This window comes from Bos javanicus, chromosome 20 (genome assembly GCF_032452875.1).
Source record: "Bos javanicus breed banteng chromosome 20, ARS-OSU_banteng_1.0, whole genome shotgun sequence".
Taxonomy (NCBI): Eukaryota; Metazoa; Chordata; class Mammalia; order Artiodactyla; family Bovidae; genus Bos; species Bos javanicus.
The window spans coordinates 19,718,618-19,736,573 of record NC_083887.1 but is presented as its reverse complement, the minus strand read 5'-3'; the positions used below and the strand labels follow the sequence as shown (position 1 = coordinate 19,736,573).

Sequence of the window (17,956 nt, the reverse complement as noted above, 5' to 3'; positions counted from 1 at the left end):
AACTGAACCTAAGGTATCCCATTTCCTGATTGGGAAAATAAGACTGAAAGTGTCTCATGGAACTGAAGAATAACAATCAAGTACGGGACAGTTCTCCAGTACTCTTGCCTGGAAAATCCCATGGACGGAGGAGCCTGGTAGGCTGCAGTCCATGGGGTCGCTAACAGTCGGACACAACTGAGCAACTTCGATTTCACTTTTCACTTTCATGCACTGGAGAAGGAAATGGCAACCCACTCCAGCGTTCTTGCCTGGAGAATCCCAGGGATGGGGGAGCCTGGTGAGCTGCCGTCTATGGGGTTGCACAGAGTCGGATATGACTGACGCGACTTAGCAGCAGCAGCAGGGGACAGTTAAGCCTCCCAAGTGGCTCAGTGCTAAAGAATCCACCCGCCAATTGCAGGAGACCCAGGTTTGATCCCTGGGTTGGGAAGATCCCCTGGCAGAGGAAATAGCAACCCACTCCAGTATTCTTGCCTGGAGAATCCCATGGACAGAGGAGCCTTGTGGGCTACAGTCCATAGTATCACAAGAATTGGACACAACTTAATTATGAAACAACAACAAGGGGACAGGTAACCAAGCTGGGGAAAGAAAACCCATTTAAACTGGTGTCTTGTTAATTTATAGCTATCTTGGGACATGGTAAATCCTACATCTCCTTTCTGCCAAATAAAATGGCATTCATAAAAAGAATAGAGAAAGTTTAACTGACATATTTCTGCTTGTTTTAATACTTTTTGATCTGCAATGAAATCTTATTTCTTTCATTTACATGAAACTTTTCAATGAGATCGCAGTGTCATTCGCCAATCTTATATTTTATTGGTAATGTGAAAAGGCATAATTTGCATGATTCAGAAAGTGGTAAGAAAAATTAACTATAAAGTTGTTTGCTAATTATAGTTTATGTTTATCTTTAAATAATTAATATATATTTTCCTTCATTATAAAATGTGATTGAATTTGTAATGAATGTCATGAATTTGTTCTTTCAGGATAAAAACTGTTCTCTACTGACCCTCTAAGATTGATTCTCTAAGCCAGATTTTAAGTTTCACTGTTATCAAAGCAGAAAGTTATTCTTAAATAACTTGAGGAGAAAACTGTGTTAAAGTTTAAACAATGCTGTTTCAAAGGACCAGGCTAATTTTTTTAAGTATTCATTTATCAGAGGAGGGGCATCATTCTAATAGGTAAAATACTCTTCAGAAGTGCCTATATTTCTTTTCTATCTTGATAGTCCAATAGCACTTACCTATCTCATGTTCTATTCAATCAGGCTCCACATCCAGTGGTTCTCATCTCAGGCTGCAGACTTGACCCCTATCCTAACCATTTAATAGAATAAAATATGTCCTTGGTGGGGAGCAGGCAGCAGTATCTTTAATGATACCCAGGTGAAACTACTCTACAGTCAAGGTTTCAATCTAACAGGAATTTGAAAGAGCTTAGCTAGGTCAGCGGAGAAGGCAATGGCACCCCACTCCAGTACTCTTGCCTGGAAAATCCCATGGACGGAGGAGCCCGGTAGGCTGCAGTCCATGGGGTCGCTGAGGGTCGGACACAACTGAGTGACTTCACTATCACTTTTCACTTTCATGCATTGGAGAAGGAAATGGCAACCCACTCCAGTGTTCTTGCCTAGAGAATCCCAGGGACGGGGGAGACTGGTGGGCTGTCTATGGGGTCACATAGAGTCGGACATGACTGAAGTGACTTAGCAGAAGCAGCAGTAGCAGCTAGGTCAGTGGAGAAGGCAATGGCACCCCATTCCAGTACTCTTGCCTGGAAAATCCCATGGACGGAGGAGCCTAGAAGGCTGCAGTCCATGGGATCGCTGAGGGTCGGACACGACGGAGCGACTTCACTTTCACTTTTCACTTTCATGCATTGGAGAAGGAAATGGCAACCCACTCCAGTGTTCTTGCCTGGAGAATCCCAGGGACAGGGCACCCTGGTGGGCTGCTGTCTATGGGGTCGCACAGAGTCGGACACGACTGAAGTGACTTAGCAGCAGCAGCTAGGTCAGATGATCCCATGACACTAAAACCCCACCAAACGTAGCTACTAAGTTCAAGTAGTCTAAAAGTCTAATTAACTTTACAGCTTTTATTAGGCACCACTTAATGTATTCAGTCTACTTGACTCTTTCAGCTGTGGAAGGAGAGCTGACTCAGTCCTGTGTGGTTTTTAACTATTCATCTATCCCCAACCCACTGATGTAGCTAAGGACACACTTGGCAGTAGACTGCACATTAGGACAAAATTTTATGCACCATTTCAGAGTCCCCAGACCATGTGAACCCAGCCATTGATTCCTCTAAGCCACAAATCTAGGAACAAGAGCTCATTTACCATCAGGCAAACTTCAAATCAGTATAAGGGAGACTTTCTAACAATCAGAGCTACCTTAAGATATAATATTCAATGCTTGAATAAAGAAGACCTTAAATGGGAAAAAAAAATGATGACCATGTGGAAATAACATAGAAAAGAATTTAGAAAATGAATATAAGAGAAAAAAAATACAGACTAAAATTATATATGTGCTTTCCCAAGAGGCAGCAGTTGAAACTAAATATGAAATAACTGAATGGTTCAAAATCGGGAAAGGAGTATGACAAGGATGTATATTGTCACCTTGCTTACTTAACTTATGTGTAGAGTACATTATGGGAAATGATGGGCCTGATGAAACACAAGCTGGAATTGAGTTTACTGGGAGAAATATCAACAACCTCAGATATGCACACAATACTACTCTAACGGCAAAAAGTGAAGAGGAACTAAAGAGCCTCTTGATGAAGGTGAAAGAGGAGAGTGAAAAAGTGGATTGAAACTTGACATTCAAAAAATGAAGACCATGGCATCCAGTCCTATTACTTTATGGCAAATAGAAGGGGAAAAAGTGGAAGTAGTGACAGATTTTTTTCTTGGGCTCCAAAATCACTACCGACTATGACTGTAGCCATGAAATTAAAAGATGTGTGCTTCTTGGAAGGAAAGATATGACAAATCTATAGAGCATATTAAAAAGTGGAGACATCACTTTACAGACAAAAGTCTGTGTAGTCAAAGTTACGGTTTTTCCTGTAGTCATGTATGGATGTCAAAGCTGGACCATAAAGAAGGCTGAGTGCTGAAGAATTGATGTTTTTAAATTGTGATGCTGGAGAAAACTCTTAAGGGTTTGAAAACTTAAACTTAAAACAGAAAACTTAAAACTTAAACAGAAAACTCTTACTGTCCCTTGGACAGTAAGGTGGAAAACTCTGATATCAACCCTAAATATTATTTGGAGGACTGATGCTGAAGCTGAAGCTCCAATACTATGGCCATCTTATGCAAAGAGCCGACTCCCTGGAAAAGACCCTGATGCTGGGAAAGATAGAAGATAAAAGGAGAAGGAGGTGGCAGAGGATGAGATGATTTGATAGCATCACTTAGTGGACATGTATTTGAGCAAACTCAGAGAGACCATGGAGAACAGAGGAGCCTGGTATGTTGCAGTCCATGGGGTCGTAAAGAGTCTAACACGACTTATCGACTGAACAACAGCAACAACAAATATATAGATATGAATTGGAAAGAAATATAAAATATAAAAATCCATAAGAAAATGGACTAGCATTTTATTGTAAAATTCTTTTAATAAAATTATAGCATATTGTATATAAAAATATAATAGGTAAATTTTATGTAGTTAAAATGATGATTTTTATTCTCTTGCCTTTGTGGAAGACATGGGCAGGATTAAAAAACACCAAATTACACTGAGGAAGGTATTGCAGAAACCAGCTGTGTTACAAAAATAAATAAAGGTCACTAAACCAAGAAGTGATGCCAAGATGTCAGCTTTGTTACTATTCAAGCCTATCTAGGAATAATGATTTAACTAGGAGAATATCATGTGTGATATGGTCCAAAATCAACTTGATCATTCACACTGGGTTAATTAGACAATGAACAAACCGTTGGCAGCTTCCCACCTCTCTCATCTGGAGAAGTTCCCTCCCATCCCCCCCACACACCCTCAGCATCCCATGAGACTGGTACCTAACCTTCTCCTGGCTGAAGGGACTGTGACTTCTCATACTTCCCTAGGTCTCCAGGGTTGGGCATCTAGCATTGCTAGACAACTCCTCTAAAGCCATGATATCTAAATTGAGATAATCTGGCAACAAGAGGAATGTCGGAACCCTCAGTGACCAGTTTCCTCTCTACATCAGCCCTAAAAATGGGACAGCAAGAAAGAGGATTGATTCAGGGCCAGGGGGATCACTGCCTCCTCTGTTTTTACCACTGATCACTAAGACACTAGAAGCCTGTTCCTTATTACACACTGACTGTGCTGTGGTCCATGAGCTCTGCCAGGGAACTTGGCCACCATGAAGGAACCCACTTATCCTCAGGGTGAGACAGGGAGGGTGTTAAGCTTTCTCAGGCAAATCAGGTGCAAAATGACCCAAACTTTGTGGACACTCTCAATTACCTAGGGCTTCTCTTAGGGAATAAACTGCTTTATTCTTCATATGAAGTTTATGAAGTTCTTCATATGAATCTATGAAGTTTATGATTTCATAGATAGAGTAACATGTATTAATATAGATAAATACAATACAAACTTTATGCTAGATACAATGATTTTTATTCTCTTGCCTTTGTGGAAGATATGGCAGACATTTTATATTTAAACAAGTTTGTTTAAAAATATGTAGCAAACTTCCATTTCATTAAAAAATGATATACATATTTACATGTACCCAAAAAGTCTAGCGATACATAAGAAGGTCTTAGAAACAGTTATCTAAGGGCATAGAAAGTAGCGAACATGGTTTTCTCTAAATCTTATATTTCTGCAATGCTCAGATGTTTCACAAAAGGATTATGAAAAGTGAAAGTGTTAAGTGGCTCAGTCATATACGAATCTTTTCGATCCCGTGGACTGTAGCCTGCCAGGCTCCTCTGTCCATGGAATTCTCCAGGCAAGAATACTGGAATGGGTAGCCATTCCCTTCTACGGGGGATCTTCCCGACCCAGAATCTCTCGCAAGAATCGCAAGCAGATTCTTTACCTTCTGAGCCACCAGGGAAGCCCACAAAAGGGTTACAATAGTTTTATAATCAAGAAAAAATAAAATAACATTAAAAATGAAAACATTAATTTTTTTTAGAGTTTTATTTCCTAAAGGATAATATACAAAAGAGTTATTTGGTAATTTAGAAATCACTCTCTAAACCATTTTGGCTGTCTACTAAGCCAAAATGTTTTGACTCTTGCCTGCGTTCAGTTCAGCTAAGAACAGCACAAAATGATAAAACCCTGAACAACTTACAGAGCAAACTTTGTATTTTTTCTATTGAATTGGTTATCTGCCTGCTTTTTCAGCTCTATCAGATCCAGTATACCTGCGTAGGCCTTAACAACCCTTGCCTCAGAGGAAACTAGACATTCCCAAAATAGACATTTCTTAATTTCTTTGAATATGCCACCTTGGAAGTTGGACAGATTTTTCTGAAATGTGGTGACCCTTTCCAAAGGCTCCCAGTAGAATCTCCTCCTGATCATATCAGGTCCCTATTTTTTGTGCATTTTAAGAGATCTTAATGGAAAAAGAGATTGAATGCTTGGAATTTAATGAAAAAGTTACTAGTAATTTGTTAACAAACAGACTGGCCCTATGATTGGTATCTGTAAGCTATCATTAAGAGGTTAGCTATACTGTGAAGGTCAGGTTAAGTAACAAGAGATAATATCATAAGACGGTAATCATTGGAACTCCTCTGGTGATCCAGTGCTTAAGACTTCAGCTTCCACTGCAGGGGGCACAAGTTTCCTCCCTGGTTAGAGAACTAAGATCCCACAGGCCATGTGGCATGGCCAAAAAAAAAAAAAAATTAGCATTCATAACATTGTTTAGAATGAGCAGATTACCACACTAGTTAAGCAATTTTTAATAGTCAACTGTTCTTTTACTAAAGATAAACAAGTAAACACTTCTGAGAAGAGCAAGTAGAACAACTTAAACTAATTTATTTCCATAACTCTTTCCCTAATTGCTTTTGTCTCAACTGTATCATCACATTGTCTGTCCAACTGCATCACTTGACAAAACAATTTCTGTGAATTCTGTAATTTACCCTGGCAAGCTTAGTGTCTCTAAATGGTGCCAAGATACCCCAGGTGTTTCTTGTTTGGGTGGCAGACATCAATTAAACAAAGTGCAGGCTATTCCTCTACCTTCCCAACAGCCCCTCCTGCACATCAGAACATTTCTGAGCATCCTGGAATTTTGTGAGAGTCAAATGATACAATCCTACATTCACATCATTTTTTTTTTCACATACACAAAACTCAGTCTTTGTTAAGATGTTATCTTAAGATGTCATCTTTATCAAGATGCATTTTCTTCTTAAACATGCAGCATATACAACCAAAAACACTTTTTTTGACCGTGGATAAATTCACTTGTGTGTGTTTGACTTGTTTAGCTCGATATCCAGCATGAAACCTACTTATGAGGTGGAGAGCCAATAAGAGGAATCTGAACTGGTACACCAAGAAGATGTCTTTGGATATAAGCTTTCCAATAATGTTATATTTAACAGTAGAAAAACCTGCCTCTTTAGTATGTGGAATTAACATTCTATTTTCTGGCATTCCATCATTGCTAATATGATGCCAGAACAGTAAAAACAAAGGAAGCAGTGGAGGCAGTTCCGGAAGGAACTCAGGTGAATCAGTAATCTCAGCCCCGCTTTCTCAGTTAAACTGGATCAGGCTGACTTGTGTTGTTTGCACCAAAAATTTGAAGTAACATTTTTTCTTTAGCTTACTTAGTAACTATTAAACCGTACCCCATAAGCAAACAGCAGCAAATGGAGCAGGATGAGTACATCGAGGCAATCGCTTTTCATAAGGCAACTGTCAGCAATCTACAGACGCATTTTCTTTCATCACTGTTTATTTAAACTTCATACCTGGAGCTATCTGTATCCTTTACTCCTATAGGCTTTATGAATAGTTGTTTATGAAGTTGTAGTAACTAAAACCCTTTTGTTAGTCACGAAATTCAATTAAATGTATTACATATCCAGTAGGCATCGTCATAATTCAAGGTTAACCCGAGGGCCTCCTCTCGGAAATTGGATAAAATGCTGTTTTACTTAAACTGGGATTTGTAAGAGGGACTCAGCTGGAATGACAGGATGAAGATGCATTCATTCACATCATACTGAAATGTGAGCTAGTTGTGAAACTTATGTATTATATGGGAATCTTCCAGTTTCCTACACGCAATATGAATCTTTACTGATTACACCAACCTCTTGTTTCAAATGGTTGCCATAGAAAGCTTTAAGAAGAAATGGAAAATGAGGTTAAATTTACATATATAGAATTTCCAAGTAAGATTTCTTGCCAGTGAAACAAAGCAAAAGTTTCTCATTATTAAAATTTATGACTGGTACCAACCTAGCTCACAGAATGTTCCCAGGATCAAGAGGGGTGGTTGTCCCCTCCCTGAATCACATACTCCTTATTAGCTTTCTACTAAAACCAGGTGGCCAAGGGTTTATCTCTGACAGTAAAGGTGCTCTGAGGGAATTATAACAGTCATTCTATTGTATGAAATTTCCTCTGCTAGACCAAGCAACTCCTCAGTGAAATTAGGGAAGAGTTTGTCAGAAAATTTTTCTGCTAATTGGGTCAAATTAGCAGCTATAATTGGAAGTTTAAATCAACATTCCTTTTTAAGTGTTACTGATTCAGAGAATAGAACATGTTGGGACCTTAAAGAATCTTAGGTCATTCTGGGACCATGTGCAAAATTAATGCAATGAAAACACCCATAACGTGGGAAACGTCAGGGTGTCTGCTGTATATACACATACTCTGAATTTCTATTTTTTTTGCAAAGGTAAAGCAGGAGAAAACAAATCTTTTAAAAATACAAATTTGCATATGTTATGGATCGCACCTTCGAACCCACTAATGCCTTTTATTGGTTTCCTATCGTTCACAGATAGACAATAACCTCCTTAATGGAGCTTATAAGGCTCTGCCTCAGTTAGTCCCTACCCTCCTCTCAAGTTGCTGTCTTCCTCTTAGCTCTCAGCATCCCAGACTCCCTGGCTTTTTAAGGGGGAAACTATACTGTCCATGGGCTTCCTACATGCCTGAGTGGTAAAGAACTCACCTGCCAATGCAGGAAACACAAGAGACATGGGTTCAATCCGTGGGTTGGGAAGACACCCTGGAGGAAGAAATGGCAACCCACTCCAGTATTCTTGCCTGGAGAATCCCCTGGACAGAGGAGCCTGGTGAGCTATAGTTCATAGGGTCACAAAGAGTCAGACACAACTGAAGCAACTCAGCATGCACGCATGCACACATACTCTCCATACTGCTTTCCATGCCTGGACTGTATATATGTTTCTCCCTGGATATACATATTTTATATACTTCCCCCTCCTGCTTCTCCTTTCCATCACCACCAGTATCAATATTGCTACCACCATGACCCTACTGGAACACACATACATACACCCACAGAAACCATATACATTCAAACTCAGCTCACATGTTATATTCAAAGTGATACGTTTCCTGATGTCTTCCACATACCCTCAAAAAAGACAGGTCTCCCTGTTACAAAATCTCCCAGAACTAAATAGCACTTATCATTAATTTGGAATATATTTTTGGACCTTTTAGTTAATGCCCATCACTTGGTGAAAGTTGAGACTCTGTTTCTTTTCACTGTAATTTACCCAATATCTAGCTTGAAAGCAGAATACAGTGAACTCTAATGCCTAAACACTGGTAAAATTAGAGAATGAGTGAATCAATCAAATCTAGCAAATTTCTCTTTTCTATGTAGATGGTTAATCTAATGAGTAAAATTCAACCTTATGCTATGCTATGCTAAGTCACTTCAGTTGTGTCCGACTCTGTGCGACCCCATAGATGGCAGCCTACCAGGCTCCTCCATCCCTGGGATTCTCCAGGCAAGAACACTGGAGTGGGTTGCCATTTCTTTCTCCAGTGCATGAAAGTGAAAAGTGAAAGTGAAGTCGCTTAGTCGTGTACGACTTCTAGCAACCCCATGGACTGCAGCCTACCAGGCTCCTCCGTCCATGGGATTCTCCAGGCAAGAGTACTGGAGTGGGGTGCCATTGCCTTCTCCAAAATTCAACTTTAAGGAGGAATAAAAGAAAGGAACAGTTTACAGCCGTACCACCCTGAACTCATCCAAACACATATGATCTCAGAAGCTAAGCAGGGTCAGGCGTGGTTAGTACTTGGATTGGAGAAAAGAAGGGAACATTTGTTAAACTCAGTTACTGTGCAAGGATGGGGCTAATTGCTTTGCACATCTTAATTTAATACTAGCAACTAGCTAGTACAGTAGGTATTCTATTCCCATTTAGAGATGGTGAACCTCAGATTCATGTGAGGCTTAACAACTCACTCAAGGGAACACATCTGGAAAGAGAAAGTAACATGGTTATGCCAAAACTTGGAGAGTTCTGTATTTTCTTAGTATTTTCTATGAAATGTGGAGCCATGTTTATAACTGCATCAAATGAGCATTTGCATAACTTGAATTTAGCAGGATTTTATTTTAAAGCACTGAAAATACTTTTGAATGCTGGCCTTAGAAATTATGGAAAATGGAATAAAACAGAAACTGGAGAAATTTTTTGAACAAACTGAACCCACTTTTTTTAGTGTTGGAAAATAAATGAGGTAATTGTCTTACATGTAAATTAGAGTGTATATGCTTAGAATTACTAATAAAGAACTAAAAAGGATTGTAGAGCTTGAAACATGATTTCACTCAATTCACCACCTTGAGGCCATTAATGTGTTCACAGTCTGACCCTCTAAAAACCAGTCTCTAGTTCTGAAGACTGTTAATTAAGTGATTATTCTCCACAAGCCCAAAAATGTCTTCTGTGTTATGTATGTGCCGGAGTTCAGTGCCCTTTCCCTTATTTGCAGAGATCAGCATTTTCTTCCACCAGATTGCCTCTGCCGACCAGAATGCTGATGGCTTCTTAGGAACGAAGTAGATGCTGCATGCCTGACCTCCAGACCTACGGTACTGGTTTCTTTCTGTCAAGATAAGGGAGCTAAGATCAGCAAGAATTGACAAAAGGACTCTCAGTCCTCTTACTCTTTTCTCCCCCAAATCTCCAAACAATAAATATTAATTAACAATATTTCAAATTATTAATAATTAATAAAATATTATTAATTGATGTTTAAAATTAAATATTATTTAATAGTATGTGCCTGGTCCTCTAGGTACTATGAATAAAGTAAAATTTAAAAGAAGACCAGTCTTTGAGACTTGGGCTCTAACTGGGGAATCCAGAACTAATTTACATAGAACGATGAGGAATATAATTGAGAAACTGTTTTATGGATGGTTATGGGCTAAACTGTGTCCTGCTCAAATTCATTTGTTGAAATCCTAACTCTCTGCATCTCAGAAATGTAGGTGTATCTGAGATAATGCCTTGTCGTAGGCAATGAATGAAGTTAAAATCATAGGGGGCCTACTCCAATACGACTGGTGTCCTTTAAGAAGAAGAGATTAGGAGGGACACATAGGAGGGAAGAGCACGTGCAGACACAGGGAGAGCATGGCCATATATCAGTAAAAAGCCTCCAGAAGAAATCAAGGCAGCTGACACCTTGATCTCAGATTTCTAACCTCCAGAACAAGGGGGAAATAAAATTCTACTACGTCTTGAGCCTGTGGTGCTTTGTTATGTCAGCCCTAGCAAACACACAGAGATTCTACTGGAGGCTGATTTTAGAACAGGCATGAGGGTTAGGGTTAGGTTAGGCTTGTAGTATGTGTTGCGGTGCTTGAGAAGGTTTGGTGTAGGACACGAGTTCAGAATTGAACACAGACAAAAACTAAGTGAAGACGAGTCAGAGGTAATATTCTAGGAGGGTAGAAAACCCAATGAGGTAAACATGGTAATCGATAGAGAAAATAATTTAGTCATTGGCAGCAGTCAGTCTTTAAAACCTGAACCTCTGCTATGTATTTATATTAAATGTTAGTGTGTTTCAATTAATTATTTATTCACTTATATTGCACAAAGAATTTCAATTTACATTAAATGTAATGTGTTATATTGAAAGGGCTGCACCAACATTGAAATGAACATATAGGATTAATCATACATGTTTAAACCTTGACATTCATAAACATATAGGATTAATCATACATGTTTAAACCTTGACATTCATATCCAAATAAAGAATGATGCAGGTATTGACAAAATGCCATTGAAGTACTAATATTCAACTGTATTTTATTTATGTTTTCCATGTGTACAGGGGGATGCATATGTAAAAAAGAGAAATAGAAGATACCTGCAATACATGGAATAAATCGTTTGATATAGGAAAAACACTGACATAAACTAAAGCAAGGTCTTTTCTGACCCACCTTCTACAGTAATGAAAATAAAAACAAAAATAAACAAATGGGACCTAAGTAAACTTAAAAGCTTTTGCACAGCGAAGGAAACCATAAACAAGATGAAAAGACAACCCTCAGAATGGGAAAAAATATTTGCAAATGATGCAACAGAAAAAGGATCAATCTCCAAAATATACAAACAGTTCATGCAGCTCAATATTAAAAAAAAACAAACAACCCAATCAAAATATGGGCAGAAGACCTAAACACACATTTCTCCAAAGACAACACACAGATGGCCAAGAGCCACATGAAAAGATGCTCAACATCATTAATTATTAGAACAATGCAAATCAAAACTACAATGAGGTATCACCACATACCAGTCAGAATGGCCATCATCAAAAAATCTACAAACAATAAATGCTGGAGAGAGTGTGGAGAAAAATGAAACTTCTTGCCCTGTTGGTGGGAATGTAAATTGATACAATCACTGTGGAGAACAGAATGGAAGTTCCTTAAAAAAATAAAAATAGAAGGACCATGTGACCCAGCAATCCAAATTTCTACTAGGCATATACCCTGAGAAAATCATAATTCCAAAGGACATATTGTACTCCAATGTTCACTGCAGCACAATTTACAATAATCAGGACATAGAAACAACCTAAATTTCCAATGACAGATGAATGGATAAAGAAGATGTGGTACATGCATACAATGGAATATTACTCAGTCATAAGAGGGATGAAATTGGGTCATTTGTAGAGATATGGATGGACTTAGAATCCGTCATACAGAATGAAGTCAGAAAGGGAAAAACAAATACCATATATTAATGCATATATGTGGAATCTAGAAAAACGTACAAATGACCCTATTTCCAGGGCAGGAATATAGACTCAGACATAGATAATGGACATGTGGACACAGAAGGGTGGGGGGATGAGATGGATTGGGAAATTAGGATTGACATATAAATACTACCATGTGTAAAATAGATAGCTAGCAGGAAGCAGCTGCATAGCACAGGAACTTAGCTCGATGCTCTGTGATGACCTAGATGGGTGGGATAGGAGTCGGGTGGGTGGGAGGGAGATCCAAGAGGGAGAGGATAGGATATATGTGTACATATAGCTGATCCACTTCATTGTATAGCAGGGTCTAACACAACACTGTAAAGCAGTTATACTCCAATAAAAACTAAAGATAAAATAGAGCCAAAAATAAATAAATAATGCTTGAATTAACTGGTATTTCTCTCTCATCATACAGATTATACATATTATGAAAACCTTTAAGGATTTTTCTAGATGAATATATATATATATTCATGATCATATGTTACTGAAGCATTTAAGTATATAGCTTCATACTTATAGAAATGGAAATCAATTTTTTTTCCTATTTTTACTTCCATTTTAGAAACAAACTGACAAGTACACAGGCAAAAACTCCTCAGTATTTCTCACATCCATTTCCATTTGGGATTTTCAGAAAATGTTAAAAAGCTGCATTTAGGTGACTAATTTCTCAGTCTGGGAAATGGCAGACTGGCTCAGAACCATCAGCTGTCCATCTACCCAATAAGCAGATATAAATAAATATTTCATGAACATTCCTTATAATCTTCTTACTCCCACCGTGACCATTGCACCCCGTTTTCCTGCAGTGCGAATCCCTTTCCTTATATATAAAGAAGAAAGTGAAACTGTTAGTCGCTCAGTTGTGTCCAACTCTTTGTGACCCCATGGACTGCAGTCCAGCAGGCTCCTCTGTCCATGGGAGTCTCCAGGCAAGAATACTGGAGTGGGTTGCCATGCCCTCCTCCAGAGGATCTTCCCGACCCAGGTATTGAACCCAGGTCTCTCACTTTGCAGGTAGATTCTTTACCATCCGAGCCATCAGTCTAGTGGGTATATCACACAGCTATGTATGAAAAGATAGCTAGTGGGAAGCTGCTATGTAGGGCAGGGAACTTAGCTCTGTGCTCTGCGGTGACCTGGAGGGGTGGGATGGGGGGTGGGAGGGAGGTTCAGAGGGAGAGGATATATGTATACTTATAGCTGATTTACACTCTTGTACAGCAAAAACTAACACAACATTGTAAAGCAATTATACTCCAATAAAAATAAAATAGAGCCGTGTTTAAATGCCACTGAACATTCTTACCGATGTAAGGTAGCGAGTCATTCTTTACCGTTGACATTATTTTTTATCTTTTGGTTTGTGTCTTTATAGGCCCTTTGTCCTACATCAGGCAGGTGCATTTTCTTTCAGCATTAAGGAACAGGAAAACCAAAACTACTTACCTAAAAAACAAACACAAAAAGAAAAGGATTAAAGTGGGCAGGCTTGAATGCATGGCAAAGAAGTGAGGTGGGGGTAAAACCACCCAAAGCATCTAAGAGTGCCGAACCACCCAGGAAATAAAGCACGCGAAGCCCCAAGGAGTGCATGTATAAGCTGAACTCTGTTCTGAAAGTTAAAAGAGCAAAGGTGTTCCTTAGTTTTTTAAGTGAATAGGTGAAGCAAAATTTGGCTATTATTTTTTCAGCTTTCAAAACAACTTCCATTATCATAGACTCCATCCTGCAGAGACTAATTTGTCATCTCTCTCTGTGCTTAAACAGATTTTCTTAAATGCCTATATTCATGCTTCTATCCTTCTAAGCCAGAAGACCTTGATTCTAGATGTTACATTTCCATCTCCACTAATCAGAGCTACAATGTTATGCCTCCCAACAGCATCAGGAGAGAGGACAGAAACATGCCTGACACTCGTAGGTTATAAGAGAAACAAAGGCTTTGCTCAGTTTTCTTCATGACAATAAGGTCATGAGCCTCCTTTACAATGAACCATTCTATTAATAATGCGAGCAGAAGAGTCCGCTTCAGGAGAAGTGGGGCATGACTAACACAGATGACATCAAAGTTAACATACAGAATGAGATGTAGCCTACAGCAGGGAAAAGGAATGACTAAATGCATTTAAGGAGAGTTACACAGCAATCATAAATGGCAAGTGTCTGTGGTTTTCATCAAGGTGTCAGTTGCATGTAGGTATGACGCCCTGGACAGTATGCTGATCACAGGGACGATAAGGACCGTGTTGCTCTAGTGATGGACAGTTCTGGAATGTGTGGTAGGAAGCACAGGACCTACCAAGTAAAGAAATCTGTTCACTCGTTCAGTTATCAAAAATCAAAGGAACAGTTCCTTCAGAAGAAATGATTTTCCTATTCGATCCTCGACAGGCAGGAGCCAAACCAGCAGAAGAGTCCCAAGAAAAAACAGAATTTTTGAGAGAGAAGTAGAAGAGCTCTATTTACAAAGAGGAGAGAAATGCCAAGGGCAGCAGGTCCAAAATGCATCATTTTCTGAACCCACAGTGTCACCATCACCTGGGCCGCTTGGCAAAAATCATGACATTGCCAAGACCCACTGAGGCCTGTTGAATCAGTGTCTCTGGAGGCAAGACGTGGGATTTTCATTTTAAATAAGTACCTCTGGTGAATTTTATTATTATTTTCTATCTTTAGGAACCACACACTAGTAGGTATGGGTTCTCTTGTTTTTAGGTGCTGCTGGTCAGAGGTCATTCTTTGAGGTGACTGAGATACATCATTTTGTCTGAATTTAATAAAACATGATAATTCAGCAAAACATCAGGAACAGAGACGGAGAGTAGGTCTCTTCTTTTTCTTCAACAAATCACTGATTAAAAAAACCAAAAACTATCATAAGAAGTATTATTTTAATTGGCCTGAGCCACTGCTCATGCTGTTTTCTGTTCTTAAAACACACAGATTCTTCCTAATAAGATGCATTCTGCACTCCCACTCATAGAGGGCACTATTTTCTTGCTAAATCATTCTGTTGCTGGCAGTTGGTAAAAATAACAAACAAAACACACCAACTTTCCTCACCCTCCACCAAATTTCATCAGTGATTCGAATGAATGAATAGTTTTGACTATTACAGAGTATATAGCAAAATCTCTTTAGTGCAAACTCTCGTGAACTTGAGAGGAGATAAATTTAGCATCATTACTCTAGCATCTCTAGACCTAGGAGACCTTCATTTTCTTTATTTTGCCTTAGCTAGCCCTTGAGCTAGTTTTGTCTGAATAATGTAAAATAAAATGCTTTCTTTTCTTCATAAAATGTTTTAATTACATTCCAGTATTTCTTTGTTTAGATATTCGGAAATCTTGATCTCACTTCCAGGATATAGTGGTATATTTAAAGGGATGAGACAGTGCTTTACAAGAGTATATCAGATATCATACTATATACAAAGAGATGCTTTGTCCAGACTACGGTGCTCCATTGCTTAAGTGAAATATAACTTAAAAAAAAAATAGTCATAATAAGGGCCAACTGTGACCTCAGTATTAATACTCATGCTCATCAGAGGTCAAACAGAAATTCCTTCATGTGTCATATTTTGCAGGGGGAGCCTGTACTGCCATTTAAAAAGATGTTCTATGTGCCTATCTTGGCATAAAACATTCATTTTGTGTTGCTTGAGCAAGTGAAAGGACTGTGAAGATTAAATCAAAGAAGCTAATAGGGTTGGCCAGAAGCTGGAACACTTGGGGGTGAACTGGGAAAGGAGGTCAAAAGAATGATTTTTCAAACATGTCCTCTCACTTAGAACGTAAAAATGGAGTCAAGATGAAATATTAACTGATCTGGGGCACAAAGCACCACAAAGCAGCACAAATAGCTTTAAAGGCTTCAGTAAATCCTAAGGATCATCAGAAGACTCATATCCCTCTATGCTCCCTCAAATTATACTGTCTCCTTTCCCCTTTCCAACTGCAGAGTGACAACAGCTACGAAACACAGCGTCAAAAAGGTAGACGGTTTAAAAAGCCTGAAGAATATAAAGTGACAAGCGGTTCAGCTTGAACTGTGGCCTTTCTCTAGTAGCACAGACAGTGTTATCTCTTTTTCTTTTTTTTTAAATGATATATGGCACACGATAGTCCCACATCTATCACCAAGTAGCCAAGCTGCCAGAGGTAGCTACTCTGTTGAGATCATTTGCTTAGAAAACAGATTCTATTTTTGTGTTAATGAAAAAAAGTTTAAAAACTATAACTTGCTTTATTCCACATTAAAATGGTGGAATACATATATATTTATACACACACACACATATATATACATGTATATATATAAACTACAGATATGACATAAATACCTCTGCCAGAACCAGGTCAGGCAGCAGGCAGATGAGAAAAACACAGGGAAAGAAAAGAGAAAGGATTTTTTTTCCTGCAAAGAGAAACTGCATATTCTTTTAATTTTGCATACTATTGTTTGAAAGTACAACACTTTATAAAGGCTCAAATTAAGCAGACTTTGTTGGCGGTTAGCCAGTTAAACTACAAAGAGCAGGTAAACACAAATTTAAGGTAAATACGCCAGTTTACTGAAGTGTCTACCGTCGATCTCATTATTTTTAATCATCCAGAGGACATACATGAGTGGAAGGCTAGTTTGCATAGCACCTTTCATAAGCAAAAGCTGATTTTGTACTGGAAACAGGAAGGAAGGGAAAGCCAAAAAGTCAGGACAGAGATGTGCCACAGTCAACCCAGCTCCTAAATCAAGATGTTTTTTATCGTTTTCAGACACTGAATCATTTCCCCAAAGGCAACAACCCATTTCACTTTGCTGACATTGCTCTTGAACAGCTTGCCTGACAAGCAGCTTTCTCATTAGCTTTCAAAGGCACCCTATCTACGTCGTTCATCTCTTGCAAATGCATGAACATAACCTCCCCATCACCTTGACTTTTAATTTCCCCTTCAAAATAGGAATTTTATAAATTGTTTTGACAGGCCACATAAATCTCTCAACACAATTCATAAAACTTGCCTTCCAGTATGCTTTAAAATTAAGACTGTAAACCAGTTTCATGCTGTCACACCAATGTCGACCTACAATGGCCTCTGGAAACTGCTGGCCAGCCATCCCAGGCCTAATTAAGGTGCTAATATTTCACAAATAACTAAAATGTTGCTGGAGACTGAGTACTACTTTTTGGCAGCTTAAAAAAAAAAAAAAAACAACTGCTTAGAAATGCTTTGAACATGCATGGAAAAATAAAGAGTAGAAGCAGATGGTAAGAGAATTGTTTCTTACTCAACATTCAAGCCTCTCTCAGCCCCAACATACACACTAGACACTGTAAACAAGGGTAAGTCAACTCTAGCAACAAGAATGTAGATTTTCTTGTCAAAGAAAGCTAGGTTTTTGTTTCTCTATACTGCGCTTAGATTCTTAAAGATTCTTTTTTAAAAAAAGGCTACATACGTGATTTTTTATTTAATTATATCCAGTTTGAATCACTCCATTTTCTCAGGAAAAAAATTAAAAGTAAGAAAAAAAGAAATAAACCATGATCTAGAAGACAGTTTATGTACAGAATAAACTGTATTTCTTACAGTGATTAGGGGCCAAGTTAGTTCAAAGTACAAAATTAGCCCAAAA

The 17,956-nt window shown here is 38.6% G+C and overlaps 1 protein-coding gene and 1 long non-coding RNA gene across 10 annotated transcripts in view; both read right to left on the bottom strand.

Moving 5' to 3' along the window:
* PDE4D (phosphodiesterase 4D) overlaps positions 1 to 17,956 on the bottom strand; it is a 1,603,025-nt gene that overhangs the window by 471,820 nt on the left and 1,113,249 nt on the right. The window lies entirely within an intron of this gene.
* The window catches only part of LOC133233327 (uncharacterized), a 93,075-nt gene continuing 76,342 nt past the window's right edge, over positions 1,224 to 17,956 (bottom strand). Inside the window, exon 2 of the long non-coding RNA XR_009731682.1 lies at positions 1,224 to 13,762. This is a non-coding gene — a long non-coding RNA (uncharacterized LOC133233327). The remainder of the gene's footprint in view (positions 13,763 to 17,956) is intronic.